This window comes from Bos javanicus, chromosome 9, assembly GCF_032452875.1.
Source record: "Bos javanicus breed banteng chromosome 9, ARS-OSU_banteng_1.0, whole genome shotgun sequence".
Taxonomy (NCBI): Eukaryota; Metazoa; Chordata; class Mammalia; order Artiodactyla; family Bovidae; genus Bos; species Bos javanicus.
This window is the reverse complement of record NC_083876.1, coordinates 81364082-81384863: the sequence shown is the minus strand read 5'-3', so window position 1 is coordinate 81384863 and position 20782 is coordinate 81364082. Positions and strand designations below refer to the sequence as shown.

The following is a 20782-nucleotide window of genomic DNA, read 5'->3' as shown; positions in this document are numbered from 1 at the left end:
CCCAGGGAAAATCACACAGGATTCAGCTCTCTCCACAGAAATCTAGAATGTCAAAAAATCAGTGAAGTATCTTCTCTTCAACCACCCTCTGTTTTTTTCCGTCTTTTAACTTGATTGAGGCTTTCAATGGTTAAGTCTATTGGTAAATGTCACATTGCACTTGAGAATATGTGAATTATTTTCAAATATCTTTTGATACTGATTTCTAACATGATTCCACAGTGATAAGAGAACAGACTCTGTATGATTTCAATATCTTTAAACTGTGAGGTTTTTGTACCTTGTTTTCTGTTCCTGGATATGTTCGTGTCTTCTGGTTTATAGTCTATGGGAATAGAATTTATATCTTGCTGCTGTGTGAAAATTATATAAATCTTAATTATGTTGAATTGGTTCATCGTGCTTTTCAGGTCTACTATATCCTCCTACTTTTCTATCCATTCTATTAGTTTTTGAGAGTTTGATATTAAAACTCCAACTAAAAATCTTAATTTATCTACTTAAAAATGATTATAATATATTGTGGAACTATATGTAACTTTGTTCCTGTATTTTCCAAGTCTCCTATGAATGTGTTATCATACTTTCCTAATTAAAAAAATCAGTGAAGCAATTGCCGCCTTTTTCTGTTAGGTTTTGAAGAGGAGGTGTGAATCCAAAATATTTACCCACTCTGAGTTTTTGGTTTGTTTGTTTGTTTAATGTGTAGAGATAAACAGATAAAACATTACTCTATAAGGGCTCCTTAAGAAAACAGCTTGAAAAAAGAGAGTCCCTCAAGAAATAAAATAATTCAGGAACGGATATGTTAGGATGAACACTGAATTCATTTAAATATAGAATTAAGAGTGAACATCTGGGAGAAGAAGGTGGTCGAGCACTTGTAAATGTGCTGAGTGCTCAAAGCTGAAAGTAATACAAGCGATGGAAATCCGGAGACTGCGGAGAAGATGGATAGACGTGGACGATGTTGTTAACATATTTCAGAGCTACGAGAGAGTCTGAAATACGTAGTGAACTGCCTCTCTAAGTCGTTTTACTTAATGCTTATAGGCCTCTTTTAGCAATGTGTATCTTGCAGGGAAGAAAGCAACCGCTGGAGGTTTGCTTGTTTCTCCAATCCAAAGACCATTTTAAAATGACTTCAAGCACACCCAGTATGATTCCATAACTGTAAAATAACTTCCTTCTAATCTTTTCTGTGCCTTAGTGTCTCCAGCTGTGAGACCGGGAGGAGGAGTATTTCTCTGCCGGGAGGGGGTCGTGAGGACTCCGTGTGTTTACCTGTGAAGTGCTTAGCACACTGCCTGACTCAGGACGAGTGGGCACAGTTAGGCTGCCATGATTTCCACGCGGCACGGAGAGAGGAGGTAAGTTTGGCCTATGGCAGTATTCTCCTAGCATCTGTCGTGTTTCTCATTTCTGATTTGGCTCCGGGCGGTTCATCCTAGTGGTAACTTGAGTGAACCATCCCCGCTACGGTATGGGGCTCCAGCCTGGTTCGGGTCTACCTGCGCCAGCTCTGCACCTGGGCGACCTTGGCTTAGCCCCATACAGATGACTCCATCGGCCAGGCGTCTGGGCGCCGGTCCTCTTCCTCCGCCCAGGCCGCCGACCCCCTGGCTCCCCAGCGGGGCCTCCTCCTGCCACGTGACGCCCCCGCCAGGGGCCCCAGCGCCCTCCCCGCGGCCGCCCCGTTCCGGCTCCCGGGCTCCGCCTGTGCGCGGCCTCCTCGGCGCAGCCATCCTCGCGGCCGCTGAGGGCGGCAAAAGCCCACGGCATCTGCCATTTGTCATTCAGCCCGTGGGTACCGCCCCAAGCCTTGATTTAAGCCCGTGTGGGGCGGATTCTAGCCTCACTCTCCTGGAGAGCGGACAGACGGACGGGCGGACGGGGCGGCTCTCCTTGCAGCCGCTCGGACCGCGGGGCCTTGGCTCACGGGGCGCTTCCCCAGGTCGCCGTCATGGCCGCGGAGGCGGCACGCCCGAGCTGCCGCGCTTGAGTTCCGGGGGTCCGGACCCCGCAGGGTAGGTGGTGGGGAGGCTTGCAGCCGCGATCAGGGCGAGTTGAGAGGGGGAACCGAGGGGCCGCGGCCGGCCTGGGGCTGTGGGGCGGCAACATTGCCGCGGAACGGGCACCGCGCCGGGCTCCGTGCCGCGCTCCAGAGGGTGTGCCGGTGCCACCGCGCCGCGTACGTGAGGGGGTCCGGGCTCCTCGGGACCCGGCGTGAAACTCTGACAAATTGTCTCTGGGCGAGCCAGCTCGGCTCCGAGAACGAATTCTATTCCCCCTCGGCTGTTCTTCATGCCACTTTTTGAAACGCTCGCGTGTAGTTGATTTGCGGTAAATAGACTCGGTTTTTGAAACCTGGCACTCTAACCTTGCTAAAAGGCCGGGGTGGGGTGGGGTTGGTGGGGGGGCAGGGGGAGAAAGTCTGTTCAAAGTAATAATGTGACTAAACATGAAATGTTTGCGTTTACATCCATGATGGAAAATGTGATTCGATTCATGCAAAATTTAGACCTAGGGACCCTATCAGGTAGGCACCGAAGACGATTCTAAAATACGGGCTCTTGAAAATTTCCTAGATTAGGATAACTGATAATGCAACTTTGGTTATTTACGCTCAGCATCAAACTTTCAGGGTAGTGCCGGGGATTTTTACTTCTTAATAAATATACTCCTGTAATTTTGATTCCTTTTTTTTTTCTTCTTCTTCAACAAATGTATTACTTTTATGTTTTAGGAAACCAATAAAAATTAAAAATAGAAACACTCAGCTTAGGTCCTCCTTCTTCCAGGAATCCTTCTCTAACCCCTCCCTCCCCAGGCAGGATCGGAGGCCCCTCCTGTGAGCTTTCTGGGGCCTCACTGAGGTCCTGGTCCCTATGTCCTCCCCCTACCCTCCTCGCGTGTATTAACCCATCAGTCTCGCTCGGAGTCCAGTGGCTACTTAGCACATGGTAAGTGATTAATACTGTTTAACGACCAAAGGAAAAGATAAAACGAGCTGATGTTTCACAGTTTTAGCCCTGAAATTATAGAGTGATAAATTAGATAAGAACGTTTACTTAAAGTTAAGGATCTAGAAAGTTGACAACATCCGATGTCCGGGCTACACGTCCCAGCAGATCCACTCCTAGGTATTTATCCTGTAACCGTGATGTTTTTACAGGATTGAAACCCATTTAGTGGGTCATGAAAACAATTAAGTGGCGAGTGATCAGAATTTGTAAAACGTGAACTAACAGAGAATAGAAAATCATCAGAATGTGTCTCAGGTCATAGGGTATTTGCTTCATGAAACTTTTTTTTTTCCTTCTCTCAGTTTTATACACACACAGATGTGTGTCATGATGTAAAACGTCATTCTTTAGAATGAGTCATGGTCGAAAAAGTTTGAAAGCCACTGCCCTAGATAAATTTTCATACATATACACAAGCAGACGTGTACAAGAAGTTTGGCTATGGTGTTGTTTGTAAAACTCAGAAGCTAGAAGCAACCTCTGTGTCCATCTGAAGGAGGACTATAAATTATACTCCAGTCATAAAATGGAGCCCACCCAGTACAGTGGTGAATAAAGTAGTTTTGTGTCTTAACACAAATGCGTCTTAATAACATTGAGGGGGGAAAAAAAAACGTTGCTGAAGAAGACTGTATGATATCATCTATATGAAATTCAGAACCTGATGAAATAAAGGTGTGGTTTAGGGGTGCATATGTAGACATTTAAAACTGTATAGAAAAATTGTAAAGCAATTAACACCATAAAAATCAAGTTAGTGGTCATCTCTTAGGGGTGAATATGAAGGAACACACTATGAGGTTTTGGCTGGGGGCAGGTTTTGAGACGTGGAAAATGCTGTATCTCCTGACCTCGGCAGTAGTTACATGGGTGTTTACTTTATAACTCTTTGTTAAATGCTACATATAATGTCTGTATGTTAAATTTTCCTGAAAGTATATTAAAACATGGGCTTCACAAAATGAAGAAACCTGAAGCTTCCCGGCTTTCCTTTAAAGAAGTCCTGACCAGAGAGAGGTACTTAGGGAATTTAAAGAATATTAATGATATTTTATTTCATAAACTCTGGGGATACATCAGTGTTCATTAAATTCTTTATATGTTTTATATCTTTAATAATTTGTTAATATTTAGAAGAAAATAAAAGTGATTCACAGATAGTACTGTGAACATTTTAGTGTGCTTGCTTTCTAGAAAGCAACTTTTATGTATTTTTACAAAATTGAAGTTATAATTCATATAGTAATGTAAGCTAAAATCAAATTCTTTATACAAAAAATTGAATACTGAAAAGTATATGAAAATGTAACATCTTCTACAAGGAGTTTAAAATGCTAACATGCTGTTTGTTATATTTACTTCAACAATTTCAGTTCCTCAGTCACTCTAGGCCACATTTCAAGTGCTCAGTAACGACATGTGACTAGTGGCTCTTATATTTTATTATGCTGTATTACTTTATATTATGCTGTATTATATAAGAGAACATTTCCATCACTGCAGAAATTTCTGTTGGAAAACAGTTCAAGCTGCAGGCCCTTTGGTTGCATAAACTGCCGGCAATTTCTTCTTTGTGCTTTTGTGTCTTAAGATATTCTTTATTATTAAGGAAATATATGTTGAAAATTTTTTCTAAAAGTTTTAAAGTTTGCATTTTCACATTTCTTTAATTTATCTGATAAATATAGGTACACATAAATGAACATATTTATTTGTTTGCTTTTTCCCACGCACAGTACCAATGGTTTGCGGTGCTACCTCTCTCATATACATATTTCCAGAAATACTTGGGCTCATTTCTGGATTCTCTGGTCATTTATTTGTCTCTTCCTGCAAAGACTACAGATTTTTTCCTTACTTTTGTCTTAAGTATAGTATATTTTTCAGTTCTAAGAATTAAAAATGTTTTTCATTATGATTTTTTTTCTTTTTCCTATGAGATTTTTAGAAGTATTTTCAGTTTTCAAATGTGGAAAGTTTTATGAGTTATCCTTTTGTTACTGATTTTTTTAAAGCTTGCAGCGTAGTCAGCAAATTAGGGTTCTGTGCTACCAGTTCTTTGAAATTTAAGAATTGCTTTGTGGCCTCACGGTTAGTTTTTCAACTGCTCCTTGAATGATTGTGAAGAATATATATTCACAGACTTTTGGGACAAGGTAGGTATATAAGTAAATGAACACACACACATATATATGTCTTAGATCAGGCATAAAAAATTGTAATGTTCAAATCTTTTTTAACCTTGCTAATTTTTGGTTTGTTTAATTACTGAGATTGGTATAATAAAAATGTCACAATAAAATAATGAATTTTCTCAGTTTCTTCTTGCAATTCTGTCAACTTTGCTTTATAAAAGTTGAAGGTACATACAAGTTACATGCCCACAAGAAGAGTACGTACTGCTTTTTCTTCTCTGTGTATTAGGTCTTTTGTCATGCTGTAGTCGTGTTCAATGCCTCCTCACCCACATGCCTGTTACCTTAAGATCCATTTTGTCTTATAATATCCTAGTCACACCTCTCTCTTAGTTAGCCTTTGCTTAGAATATCTCTTTCACAGGTAAAACCAGATAGTTTTCTCTAATCCACTCTGACAGTCTGTCCTTTAACTGGATCTTCAGTCCAATTGAATTTAATATAGTAACTGCTGCACTTAAGAAGAAAGTTAGCATTATCTTTGGTTGTTTTTGTCCTTTTTTTTTTCCCTCTTCTTTGCTACCTTTTGGATTTTTTCTTACTCCATTTTCTTCCCTCTCCACTAGTATGAAAATCACGTATTTTATTTATTTTAGCGGTGTCACTCAAAATTTTAGTGTACCAACTTAATCTGAAGTTTATCAATTTTTTTCCTTTTACAAATAATTCAAGAAGCATACGTTGCCTTGATAACCGTTTAATCTCCCAGCTTAAATGTTGTCTTCCAGAGTTTAGTTCCATCTTGATTTTTTTTTCTCCTATAAATTTGACATCACTGTTTCGTTTTTTTTTTTTTTTTATGATTTGTCATTCCTTCTTACACCTCAGATCTGTCTCTTCTTCTTAAAACATATATTTTAGAAGCTTGTTTATTAAGGGACAGTTGATGGCAAACTTTATCTGAAAATGGCTTTATTTTGCATGCATTTTTGAATGGTAGTTTTGTTAGACGTATATTTCCCGGCCAGCGGTATCTTTCTCAGCCCTTTGAAGGTGACATTCCAGTGACTTCTACTTTCAGTGTTACAGTTAGTTCAAACAACGGTTATTTGTTGGTAATTTGTTTGTTTTGCCTGATTTTAAGATCTCTTTTGTTCTCTACAGCTTTGTGACAGAACGTGTCTCCGTGTGGACATTTCACTGATCCTGGATTTATTGTGTTCCTGTCTCTAAGGTTTGTTTTTCATCACTTCTTCAAAGTTTTACCTTTTGTGTCTTTCAGTATTGCTTTTCCTCCATTTTTTCCCATTCTTTCCTTTAAGAACTCTGATTAGACTTCTGTTAGACTTTGTCATTCTGTCGTCCATCTCTTTTAACATAGCTTTTATATATTATACATTTTTGTTCATATTGAATTCTAGGTAATTTCTTCAGATCCTGTATTCTGAACTTTGTCTAAATTTTTTTCTTCTTCAAATTGAGCTGTAATTTACAAACAATGAAGACATAAGAATAAAGTGTATGGCTTGCATGTAAAAGTTGCAAGCGGTGACAAACTATGAGCTAGCTCCAGCCCATAATATATTTTCATATATAAGATTTTGTTGAACATAGCCATGTCCATTGAGCAGAGTTGGGTAGTTATAACGGAGACCGTATGGCCCACAAAGCCTAAACTATGTTTTATGTGATCCTTTGCAAAGGAAGTTTGGTGATGCCTCTTCTATAATATTGCATATACTACAATTTATTTACCTTTTTTCCTGTTGATAAGCATAGGAGTTGTTTTCAGATTTCAACCATTATAAATAAAATTGCCATAGATGTTCTTGAAACTGCCATTGGTGAATATATATATTCTTATCCCTTGGATATGTACCAGGGAGCTGAATTGATGGTCTTTGGGTAAGTTGGTTGCATTTCCATGAATAATAATAATGTTGAACATCCTTTTATCTCTTTTTTGGCCATTCCAATTTCTTTTATGAAGTCTCTATGTAAGTCTTTTGCCCATTTATTTTAATTAGGTTATCTTTTGTTAGTGATTTTTTAACTCCTTATGTGTTTTGAATAGGAGACCTTAATCAGGTACATGTTTGCATATATTTTCTACCTCTCTTATTCCCTTAATAGTGCCTTTGGACAAGCAGATCTGTTTTTTTGAAGTCCAATATATCAATTTGGGGGGGGGGGTGGGAGGGTAGAAAGGGTTGAAGGTGCTTTTTTGTATCCCGTTCACGGAATTTTCTTCTACCTTCATCGTTGCCCTCCATCAAGATCCTGAAGACATTTACTTATTGTTTCCTGTAGAAGCTTTGTACTTCTAGTCCTCACTTTTGGGTCTTGCTAAATTCACTTTTCAGTTCTGGTAGTTTGTAGATCCTTTTTATCCCCCTTATTTCTTGGCTCTGCCACACAGCATGCAGAATCTTAATGCCCCGACCAGGGATAGAATCCATGCCGCCTGCAGCAAAAGCTCAGAGTCTTAACACTGGACCTCGAGGGAAGTCCTAGTTTGTAGATTGTTGCAAATTTTCTAAATGTACCATCATGTCATCTGTTAAAAAAGTTTAAATTTTTCTAATCTCTGTTCCTTTTTTTTTTTTTTCTTGCCTTATTGCACTGGCTTGGAACAGACTTTAACAAAATTTTAGAAATGGACATCCTTGCTTTTTCCTAATCCTAGAGGAGAATATCTGTCTTTTAAGGATGATGTTTACTGGACATTGTCTTGTAGATACTCTTTACCAAAGTAAGAAATTTTTTATTTCTAGTTTACTGAAATTTGTTTTCACAAAGGTGTATCAAAATTTTAAAACCCTTTTTGTTATGAAATAATTTTAGATTTACAGAAAAGTTGCAAAAATAGTATAGAGTGTTCCTGTATATGCGTCACCTAGCTTCCTCTAATGTTAACAGATTACACAGCCATGATGCATTTACCAAAATTAAGCATTAATGTTGGCACAATACTATTAACTGTAGACATTATTCATATTTCTCCAGTTTTTCCATCATTCTATTCCAGGATATAATCCATATACCACATTACATTTAGTTGCCATGTCTCCCTAATCTACTCTAACCCATGATAGGTTTTGAGTCTTTTCTTATTTTTCATCACCTTGCCATTTTTGAAGAGTACTGGTCAAGTATTTTATACAGGGTTCATCAGTTTGGGTTTGTCTGATGTTTTCTCACAATTAGACTGAGGTTATGGGCTTCAAAGGAAGCACACCAAAGAAATATTGTATCCTTATTGCATCATATCTGAGGGCACATAATATCCATATCAACACGTTAACCTTGATCACATAGTTTAAGTAGCATCTCCCAGGCTTCTCCTTTGTAACATTTCTGTTTTTCACTTTTTACACTCTTTCTGTTACAAGCAATTCATTCAAGGTAAGGAGAGGGAAAAAATATCAAATGACTTGTGATTATATATTAAAACTACCATAATAATTAATAAATACATTGAGGGATTCACTTTGAGATTGTGTAAATGCCCTGTTTCTCTTTAAAAGTGTTGTCCACTGTTTTAGTATTTAACTAACCTTGCCTGTAGCAGTTATTATTGTAGTATTGTAGTGGTGGTTTTCCATTTCTTTTATTCTTTCTATTTTTATTGGAATTCTGACTCAGGAGCCAGACTGCCTGAGTTCAGTTCCTAGTTCTTCCCTTCCTTTGCTGTATAGTTTAATATTGAACAGTTACTTACCCTCCCTCCATATTGAGAGTTTCCTTCCGTATCATGTGTAATAACCACTGGGGTCATTCCCTTGGGATTTTCTTTCAGTACATCCCAGGACTTCAGGAAAAAAACAGGTTCTTGACTTCTTAACCTGACAGTGGTCCTTTATTTAGTTCCAGGTTGCTTTTCTAGCCTTATAGTCTTGCTCCTCAGAATTAGACCAGTGACACAGCTGATATTAACTGCTCATTAAAATCTGAAGTCACTGCACTGTGTATGAGGCTATGCTTTATCTTTCTGCAATTTCCTCAGCCTTAAGTGAATTTTCCAAAAAATTTCAGGGTCTCTTCAGAGAACACTCACTTCACAATCCTACTAGCTAGATAGGAACCCTGTAATTTGTAATCCATAGCCCTTGTTAAATTCTTCCCTTTCATCATTAATCTTTATATCTCAGTGTCACTTCCAGTTGGTCAGGTTCTCGGAGATAGGGTTCTTGTACCTGCTGTGATACTTACATACAAAGAGCTATTGCTAAATAGCTACCACTGTTAAATACCTACTATAATTGTGCTACAATTTTGCAAAGTAAGTATTATTGTCTCAGTTTTAAATTGTGAAGAAACTCAGTATCAAAGAGATTAAGAAACTTGCCTGACAACAGTATAGTTAGTAAGTGGCAAAACTGGTTTGTCTGATTCAAAAATTATTGCTATTTCTTCTGTGTCATCCCACCTTGGTACTAAAAATAAATAGTTAAGTAAAATTATTAAACAGATGTATTTTTTTTTATAAAACACAATGGTGAAATTGCTTCACTTACCTTAACAGTATGCTACTTTTTCTGCTGAGGTATGAAATACATGGGTAGGGGAAACGTATAAAGCGTGTCAGTCTTAAATATACAGCTTGATGATTTTTTAAAATATATATCACCTGTATAATCACTGCATGAAGACAGACAATATTGCATCCATCCAGAAAGAGAAAATTCTCTCACTTCCTAGCCAGTACCTCCCCTAGAAGTAACTCTCTTTTGATTTCCATCACTGTAGATTAGTTTTGTCTGTTTTTGAACTTTAGGGGTAACCAAGTAGTATGTACTTCTTTGTGAGTGACTTCTTGTTACCATGTAATAGGAGCAACTAAGAAACTCTGAGATCTAACCATCATGAAGGGCAGTCAGCTTGGGGTGCAGAATCTGGGTGATGAGGTCAAATGTTAGCTCTACTGCCTAATAAACTGTCTGATATTGGAAAAGTTTTTATTCTTTCTGAGCCAAAATTCTCTTGTATAAAAGGGATAAAACCACCTGTTTTCAGGTTGTTGTGACCAGTATAATATACACTAAGTGGCCTACAGAGAACATATCCATAGGTTAAGCCAAGACTTTTTCTCAATTAAAATGATGAAATGCAATGGGGTATTTCAAGGAATAAATCAGAGATTTAATACAGGGAAGGTGACATGAGGAAGGAAAGAGGTGGGAGTCCCTGGCCATTAAAGACCTCAGTCTAATATCCTGTAAAGGGTGCTTTGGGGTAGCCCTGGGCTCTTGCTTATCTCCAGGGGAAGGTAAGTATCTTTACTATCTCAACTTAATAATCTCTCTTGAGCTTCAGTGTCCTGATTTTTTAAATGAGGATAATAAGAATTGGCTTTGTTGACCTTGATAAGGATCCTTTGATAGAGTGTTGGAGATAAGAGCCAAGGGAATGGGTTGGAAAGTGAATGGGAGGTGAGGAAATGGGGATTACTGGTTTTCAATTCTTTTCCTTTAAGTTGATTTGAGAAAGTTAGTTTGGAAACCCAGTGGAACCTAGAAGGCAATGCAAGGTCAGTGAAAATTTTGTTTATTAAATACCAGAGCATGATTGTATGTTGGGGAAAAGCACCTCTAGTAGAAAGGGAGAGGATAATCATGGAGAGAAAGCTTTGGATGGAGAGCTGGGATTGGTCTTTGTGCTAGGAAGGGTAATTTGTAGATTTAGCATTGGGAAGATAAGATGCCCTATCCAGTAATTTTTCCTTTTCTCTCTCGTGAAGCATGATGTAGGGATGTTAGCAGAGCCAGCTGTATCTACAAGTGTGGGAAATGAGATTTCATTTGGAAGGTAGTAGCAAAAGTGGGAAATAATAAGACGTGGGAACATTCTGGAGTTGTGGAGGCTATGGAACTCAGCTGAGTCTGAATTGACAGAATTAGAGTAATGTCACTCTCCCTAGCTGTGAGACCCCACTTCTCCTGCAGTAGCCTTTCCACTGTGTTGTTTTGCTGCATTTTTAATATTACCTGAGCACTCTCCAGTTACACTGAACTGCCTACTGTGGCTGTCCAAGTTAAGTCAAGGTATCCATAATTATTTGGTTAGCTCTCTGATTACCAAGTTGTATAGGATTCTAGTAGTCTACCCAGCTTTCTCCCCTAGCTCTTGTTGTTTTGGTGTGAGATTTTGTAGAGAGTGAGGTCTTTCAGAAATGACTAAATTGTCTTCATGTCTATAAAAGGTCATTACAATGGACCAAATGTTTATATCCACTCAAAATTTATATGTTGAATTTCTTACACCCAATGTGGGGATATTTGAAGATGGGGCTCTGGGAGGTATTTAGATCACGAGGGGTTGAGCCTTGGTGAGTGGGATTAGTGCCCTTATGAGAAGAGGCCAGAGAACTAGCCAGCTTTTTATTTTTTTTTCTGCCATGTGAGAATACAAGAAGTCATCAGTCTGCAACCTTGAATAGGATTCTTACCTGAAAAGGATACTGGCATTCTTCTCAAACTCACATGGAACATTTATCAAAATAGACCACATTTGGGGCCATAAAACACATCTTAACAAAGTTAAAAGAATAGAAATCATATGATGTCTGCTCTCAGACCATAATGAAATTACAATAGAAATAATAGACATCTGGAAAATCTCAAAATACATGGAAATTAAATAACATACATATAAATAACACATAGGTCAAAGGAAAAAATCTCAAGGGGCATTTTAAAATATTTTAAACTAAATGAAAATAAAACTTATCAAAATGTGTTGATGGTAGAGAAAGCAGTGCTTAGAAGGAAATGGATATGTTAGGAAAGAAGAACCATTAATCTGTGTTCCCACCTTAAAAAACTAGACAAAGAAGAGCAAACTAAATCTAAAGTAAGCAGAAGAAAAGAATAAGAATTAAAGCAGAAAAATCAATGAAATTGAGAATAGGATGTCAATAGAAAAAAATCAATGACATCAAAATAGGTTTTGTTTGAGAGATCAGTAAAATTGATGTCTCTAATGAGACTAAGAAGAGGGAGGATACAGATTACTAATATCGGAAATGAAGGGACATCACTTCAGATCCCTTGGACATTAAAAGGATAATAAAGGAATACAATGAACTACTCAGTGCCCACAGATTTGATAGCCTAGATGCAATGGACCAACTCTTTAAAGAAAACAATCTGCCAAAACACAGAAGAAGAAATAAATAATTGTAGATGATTTCTCAATTAAATAATTCAAATAATTACCTTCTAAAACAGAAAGCACAAGGCTCAGGTGGTTTTACTGGTGAATTCTTCCAAACATTTAAGGAAGAAATTATGCCAATTCTCTATAATTACTTTCAAAAGATAGAAGCAGAGGGAATACTTTTAAACTCATTCTGTGAGGCTAGCATTACCCTACTACCAAAACCAATAAATAATTACAGTAACGTTGTAGGATACAAATTTATTATACAAAAGCCAGTTGCTTTTCTGTATACTAGAAATAGACAAATAGAATTTGAAATTAAAAACACCTTTGCATCATTTTTACCATGAACCTTAAACTGCTCTAAAAAAAGATAACTTTAAATATTGAAATTGTGGAATCTTTGAGTGCAGACCCTACTTTAGCTTACCTTTTACCTTTTGATTTTTGAAATGAGTAGTGTATGTTAAGGTAACGAGGAAAAAACATCTCTCCAGAGAATTTCTTTCTTAAACTGAAACTTATTCTTTAATGCAGAAGGACAGAATTCTTTCTTTATGATTTGACATATAACTACATAGTAGACCACACATAATAAGTGAAATGATTGTTATTGTGAAATGAATGTTATTTTAGTGTTAGGGACAGAGGGAGGTTGTAGGAAAAAAGATAGGTGTGCTTATGAAAGGATAACCTGAGAGAAACTTGTGTTGATGAACTGTTCAGTGTCTTGGCTGTAGAGGGGATCATGAGTTCACAGGTGATAAAATTCTATAGAACTAAATACACTACCAATAGGTGAAATGAAACAGGGGAAATCTCAAGAGACCAGTATATTGTATAATACACACACACACACACACACGTGTATTGATTGTGATATCGTACTTTAGTTTTGTGAAATGTTACCCCTGGAGAAACTGAGTAAAGGACACTTAAGATCTATCTTAAAACTTCATGTGGAATTTGCAGTTATCTCAGTAAAGGTACAATTTAAAATGTGCACACAACTACTATATAGAACTAATAATTTTTATTTTTGTTTTTAGGTTCTTCCCTGCCTACTTGAGGGAACGTAGTCATCATTGGCTTTTGTAAGTTGGTATTTTAATTTTTTCTGTCCTTCACCTCCAATCTTTTATATTTTCTAATAGAGAACTTTTAGAGCAAAACTTTTTTTTATTGGTTCTTATTTTAAGGACGGTTTCACTTTTTCTGATACTGTTAGGTGATAATTGTTTTGAGAAAGTTTGAATTACACATCTTGGGCTAAGGCCATCTGTTTCTTTGGGGTGACTTCCTATCAGGGTTATGATTAGCAGGAGCAAAGTGCCATCCGTGGATCTGAAGTTGTACATCCATCCATCCTGTTGGGCATCACAGTCTTCACATTGTTGTGGCAGATGGTAAGAGGGGCACAGCACCCCAGGAGAAAGCCACTAATGTGAATGGTTTGACTAATGAGGTATAACAAATTCTATTTCATTTATCTGTGAAAATCTGTCAAATAGAAGAAATGAATGGAGAATTGCAGATTGGGATAATTTAGCTTTATTCTCATTTTATCATTTGGAGTAGCTATATTTCTGTTCGATAACTTTTTCTTTGTAGCATATGGAAGAAAAACAGGAAGATCTCCTGTTTCATGGTAGGTTTTTTTTTTTTTTAATTCAGTGAAATCTAAACATTTGAAATAGATTTTAATAAATATTTTTAACCTGGGAAATGAATTATTCCTTCTATCACTGAAAACATTTACAGTATTAAATGGCCAGTACTCTCTACTTCAGCCACTTTCCTCATTAGTTTTCCTTGTCTTGGTATATGGCAACTACATTTCTCCAGTTGCTCACATAGTCTTTGTGACACCACATCACATCTTTTGGTCATCCCCTGTATCAGGAAATACTGTCAACTCTACCTAAAATATATCCAGAAGATGACTGCTTCTTGCCACATCTTTCACTACCATACTGGTTCAAGCCTTCATCTTTTTATTAAAATAGCCTCCTAACTGGCTTCCCTGCTTTTATGCTTTCCCCCTATAATCCATTCTTCAGATGACAGCCAGATAAATTATTTAAAACTCCTAAGTCTGATCATGTTACTTTTCTGCTCCAGTGACTCCAGTGCCTCTCTTCACAGAGGCTCATCAACGTTTACATGATATGGGCCCCCATTACCTCTGATCTAACCCAGCCTATCACTGCTTGTCCTCACTCACTGCTTCAGCCACACCAATATTCTTGTTCCTTCATTAGGGTTTTGCAGGCACTGTTCCCACAAATAGCCACATGACTTGCTTTCTTATCTTCACATCTTCACAAAACTGTCATCATCTCATCGAGGCCTTCTCTGACTAGCTTATTTCAAATTACCCCTGTTTCTCCCTGCCTTATACCCCTAGTACTTCCCCTCCCTACAGTACTTTTCTTAACCACTTTCTTGTATGTATTTTACTTGTCGATCTCCCTTTCACTTGAAGATGAATTCCATGAGGGTGGGCGTTTTTGTGTGTTCTGTTTACAAAGATGGGAAAGTGGGATGGGATTGTGTAGTAGTTACTGACTTTGCCCAATACAACCTTCTCTTGTTGCCTCCTGACCACAAAGATAGGTAAGTAAAAAAAAAAAGGTAATGAAAATGTCAATCATCTGTATATTTCTAAGGATGACTAGGAGAAAAACTAGGTATGAAATTTGTTCTGAGAATATGCTTCACTTTCTTTTCAGTGCTTATTTGATTAGAAATTCTTTGGTAAAAATGCATAGGTCTTGATAATTTTAGTAAATGATTCCTAATGTCATGTTGTTGCTGAAGATTTAGTGTTCTATCAGAATTTAGTTCTGTAAGTGCCCTTTTTAAGAGCTGTAAATTAGCAGACAGCATGGTGGATAGCACAAGTTTTCCAACCAGGCATAGCCTGGCTTGAATTCTGGCTGTGATTCCAATGAGTACGCTATAAGCAACCTAATGAAGCTTTCTTAGTCACAGTTTGTCTTTTGTAAAATTGCAGTAATAACAACTATGAGGCTTATGAGGATTAATTGAGGTGATAGACCTAGCCATTAGCAGCATTCAGTAACTTAATTCTTTAATCCAATTTTGCTTGGTATTATATGTGTGAGATGCTCATAATAAATTATTTTATAGTATACTTTGTACAGAAGACAGTCTTTTATTATTTACATCATTACATATAGTAAATTTTGAAAAATTATTATATGGAAGAGAAAATAACTAGGAGACATGGACTGCTCTGTAAATGACCCCAGACAATTTTTTGCATTTTTTGTAATATCTACATTTTAGCAGTGTAAAGAGGATGAAATGAGATAATTTAGATTTGTTAGTACTTATTTGTAAATATAAAGCACTAATGCAAATGTAAGGAGTTGACACTTCTTACTGAGGGTACTTTTCACCAGCCATGAGGTAGTAACAGGAACTGAATTTACTGTCCTGCCTTATCAAAGCAAACAAAACTCCATAAAATGTGTGAAACAAAGATTTTCAGACTTTGGATGACAAATGGCATGAGACAGCTAGCCATGAGATAAAGGAAACAAATGTACCCAAGGACAGCTCAGTAGTCACCCTGAATTGAGATGATAGAGCTGGGCTAGAACTGGGAATTCAGGGGATTGAGGTAGCTAGAATTTGCAGGACAGAGGATGAGAGAGAAGAGAGTTGCACAAAGAGAGACTTTTGGAGATCTCTAGCGGGTTCCACTGGAGTTTTGAGCTAAGTACTGATTAGTGCATGCTTAGGAGAGAACTCCCCACATCTTGGGAAAAGACTTCCCAAGTACTGCCTCAGTGGTGAGGCAGAACTAGTCCTAGACAAAAGGCTGTTCTGATCCTACCTGAAAAATCTTAAAAGTAAGCCATTAAAGAGGAATCATAAAACTTTTTTAGTAAAGGGCCAAATGAAAATACTTTGGGTTTTGCAGGCATGCTAAGTCACTGCAGTCGTGTCCGACTCTGTGAGACCCCATGGACGGCAGCCCACCAGGCTCCCCCGTCCCTGGGATTCTCCAGGCAAGAACATTGGAGTGGGTTGCCATTTCCTTCTCCATTTGCCGGCATATATGACCTCTATTGCAACTACTTAGCTCTGCCATTGTAATAATGAAGCAACCATAGGCAATATGTAAATGAATGGGGGTGGTTGTATTCTAAAATAAAACTTTATTTACATAAATAGACTGTGAGCCAGATTTGACTTATGGACCATAATTTGCGGACTCCTGGTTTAAAGGGTCAAATTATGGAACTTCCCTGGTGGTCCAGTGATTAAGACTCGGTGCTTGAATTGCAGAGGGCATGGGTTTAATCCCTGGTTGGGTTTAATCCCTGGTTAGGTTTAGATCCCGTAGACTACATGGTATGGCCAAAACATTAAATAAATGAAGGGTCAAATTGTTTCTAGTTGTTCAAATGCAGCCCAGAACAAAGCTCAAGAATATTTAAGGGGTCTTCCCTTGTAGCTCAGTCGGTAAAGAATCTGCCTGCAGTGCAGGAGATCCGGGTTTGATCCCTGGGGTGGGAAGCTCCCCTGGAGAAGGAAATGGCAACCCAGAAACACATAAATCCAGTACCTAACAAGATAAAGTACACAGTATCTAGCACCCAATCAAAATTTACCAGATATGCAAAAAAACAGGAAATTTCAGTGGTTAGGAGAAAATTCAGTCAACAAAATGGACTCAGAAATGAAACAGATTTAATAAACATATTAATAAACAAATTTAATAAACATATTTTTATTTAATAAGATTTTAATAAACATTCACTAAATGAAGATATTAGAACTATGATTAAAGCTAGTTTTGTATGTTTAAGGTAATAGAGGAAGCCTTAATTTGTTAAGGAGAGACATAGAAACTATAAAATTGCCCAAATTGATCTTCTAGAGACAACAAACATCTGAAATGAAAAATATAATGGACAGGATTAACAGCAGACTAGACACTGAACTTGACCCAGCAATAGAAAATTATATAAAATAAAACACATGCAGTGCCTGGGGGGAAAAGCCCAGCAGTAGGCTGCAGGGTAACGTTACACAGCCAGATATATGTATAATTAGAGGATCCAAGGGAAAGAGGGAACAGAAGAAAGATCTTTTTAAAAATAATGGCTGAAAGTTTGCTAAATTTGATGAAAACTATAAGTCCATGAATCTCAGTGGTTCAATAAATACCTAGCAGTTATCCAAAGAAGAAAAAGATGAAGAAAATTATACCATGGCACAATATAATCAGATAATTTAAAACCAGTAATAAAGAGAAAGATTTTAAAATGAGAATAAAGAAACTATAAATTTAGAGAAACAGAGAATCACAGCAGACTTTTCATCAAAAGCAATGCAAACCAGAAGATAGTGGAACAGTGTCTTTAATGAAAGAAAAAACTGTTAACTTAGAAAAATCTATTAATTAGTGAAAATATTTTTCAAAAAAGATATTGAAATAAACATTTTCAGACATTCAAAAGCTTAAAGAATTAATAACTATTAGACCTACACTACAAGAAATGTTAAAAGTCCTCAGGAAGAGGAAAATAATACCAAGTGGAAATAAAGAGCACCAGAAATGGTAACCACGTGTGAAAAGGTATAAGTTCTTTTTAATTTAAATCTTTTAAAAGAGATAATTATTTAAGTAAAAATAATAACAATGGAGTTGGGGTTTGTAAGATATATATCCCAAGTAGAAAACAAACCAATAAAGATCTGTAAGGCTTAAATAGCAGTATCAACAAGCTTGACCTAATTGATACTTATATAAATACTATATATATAAATACTGTATATATATATACTATATGGAGAAGGAATGGCAACCCACTTCAGTATTCTTGCCTGGAAAATTCCATGGAGAAGCCTGGTAGGCTGTGGTCCGTGGGTTCGCCAAGAGTCAGACATGACTGAGCGACTAACACACACACACACATAACACTATATATATATATGTATGTATATGTAACACTGTAGAACCCAACAAAAGCAGAATAGATGTTCTTTTCAAGCACACCCGGATCAGTTATTAAGATAGACCATATTCTGGGTAAGAAAACAAGTCAGTTAATTTAAAAGGGTTGAAATCATACAAAGGATGTTCTTGATCATAATGGAATTAAATTACAACAAATATATTTGGAAAAATATATTGTAACTGAATAACACACTTCTGAATAACCCCGGCGGACATTCTAGGCCATATGGAACACCTTATATTTAAAAGAATGACAGACATACAAAATACATTCTCAGACAACAGTGGAATTAAAATAGAAATTATAACAAGAAGATAGTGTGAAAATTCTCAAATATTTGGAAAATAACACACTTCAAATAATGCATGCATCAAAGAAGTCTCACAAAAAATTTAAAAAATTTAAAAATACTTTTTTAAACAAAAAGTAAAAATATAGTCTATAAAAATGTGTGAAAGTGTTAGTCACTCAGTCATGTCTGACTCTTTGTGACCCCATGGATGTAGCCCACCAGGCTCCTCTGTCCTTGGAATTCTCTAGGCAAGAATCCTGGAGTGGGTAGCTCTTCCCTTCTCCAGGGGATCTTCCTAACCCAGGGATTGAACCGGGGTCACCTGCATTGGAGGTAGATTCTTTTTTGACTGAGCCACCAGGAATGTGTGGGATGCAGCTAAAATAATGCCTAGAAGGAAATGTATAGCATTAAATGTTTATGTTGGGAAAAAACCTAAAATCAATAACTGAAGTTTCTACCTTGTGAAACTAGAGAAGAGCAAATTAAACTTCAAGCATGCAGAAGAAAGTAAATAATAAAAATTAGAGAGGTAAAAAAAAAAATGAAACTAGGAAAATGATAAAGAGAAATCAACAAAATGAAGTTTCTGAACATGATTAATAAAATGATAAACTTATAGCAAGGCTAACCAAGGAAAAAAGACATAAATTATCAGTATCAAAAAGGAAGGAGGAGCCCATGACTGCTGACCTCATGGATTTTACAGGGCTTTTGAGAGAATACTACACACAGCTTCTGCCCATAAATTTCAGAACTTAGATGAAATGGACCAATTCCTAGGAAGACACTAACTACCAGAATTCATGCAGAGAGAAATAGATGACCTGAACAGCCCTATATCTATTAAAGACATCAAATTAATAGTATACATTCAAAGCAAACAATATCATCACCACCAACAAAAACTTTCCAAAAAGAAAACACCCAGCCCAGATGGGCACACTAGTGAATTTTACCAAATAACCCACGTGACAAAAATGAAAAGAGTAATTGGGAAGTATTTTCAACCAAATAGAAATGAAATGTGTTTCCAAATAGGATGCAACTATAGCAGTGCTTAGAGGCAAACTTATAGCACTAGGTACTTATACTAGAGAAGAACAGTATCAAATTAACAACTCAAGGTAAAGGATTGTTAAAATTGTCTTCAAATATCTGAATGTCTTTTGTTTAAAAATGTTTGTTTCATATGGTTGGAAAAGACAGTTAAAGGTGGTTATAAAAAGGCAATTCTTAGCCCATCATAGGAAAGAAATAGCTATCAAACTTGCACAGCTATGGACTCAGTTTCTTTGTGAGACATACTTCCATAAACATTCTTATGAGTTCTTCCCAACTATTAATTTTTGAGATAAATGATAATGAAGGAAAAAAAATTTCTCAGTAGGCTATAGATTAACTGATTTAAACTGATGTGTTATACAGTAGGTAATGCAATGAGCACTAATTTTTAAAATCACAGAACTCTAGAATTAGAAGGAGCGTTAAGTGATGTTTAGTCAAACAATAGTAGCCTCAATTCCCTGCCTTTTAAAATATCAAAGCCTTGGATTAAAAGACAACAACAAAAAAGTGACTTCCCTGGTGGTCCAGTGGCTAAGACTCCATACTCCCAGTGCAGGAAGCCTGGGTTCGATCACTGGTCAGGGAACTAGATCCCACATGCCTCAACTAAGAGTTTGCATGCCTCAACTAAAAGATACTGCATGGCACAGCTAAGACTCTGGGCAGCCAAATAAATAAATATTTTAAAAAATTGAGGAGGGGGGTCCATCTAAGTTTGCACATCAGCAAAAGCAGTGAAGGACAGTTGAATCACTAAATGACATATTTAGAATTCAGAGAAAATCCCATGAAGCTCAAGGACAATCAGGAATATTCTAGACATGCTTACATACTTGGTAAAAGTTGGATAAATCTGTCTTCTTTCCAAAGCCTCTTCTGGCTCTGTAGGACTTACTGGCCTGTCTCTGTCTTCCCATAGTATTTTGTGTACTCTGCACTGTAGCATCCACATACCACCATCTATCAACTAAGGGTTACGAAAAATGAGACAAAGAGGAAAAAGTAAGATTTGCCGTTTACCTCTGGCAGTCTTTTTCCATGCTCGGAAGTCAACCCATTTTCTCCTAATGATTAGTGTGAGCTAGCTAAAGCACTAGCTAC

The 20782-nt window shown here is 37.1% G+C and overlaps 1 protein-coding gene across 8 annotated transcripts in view; it reads left to right on the top strand.

The window, feature by feature from the left end:
• The first annotated feature begins 1246 nt into the window (after positions 1–1246).
• Positions 1247–20782, top strand: part of PLAGL1 (PLAG1 like zinc finger 1) — a 56301-nt gene continuing 36765 nt past the window's right edge. For 7 of the 8 annotated variants that reach the window (XM_061428199.1, XM_061428190.1, XM_061428195.1 and 4 more), the window contains exons 1-3: positions 1938–2027; positions 6326–6395; positions 13372–13416. The gene's annotated coding sequence lies outside the window, so the exon portion shown is untranslated. Of the gene's footprint in view, positions 1371–1937; positions 2028–6325; positions 6396–13371; positions 13417–20782 lie in introns of those variants that run through there. The other variant, XM_061428193.1, reaches the window with a different exon arrangement.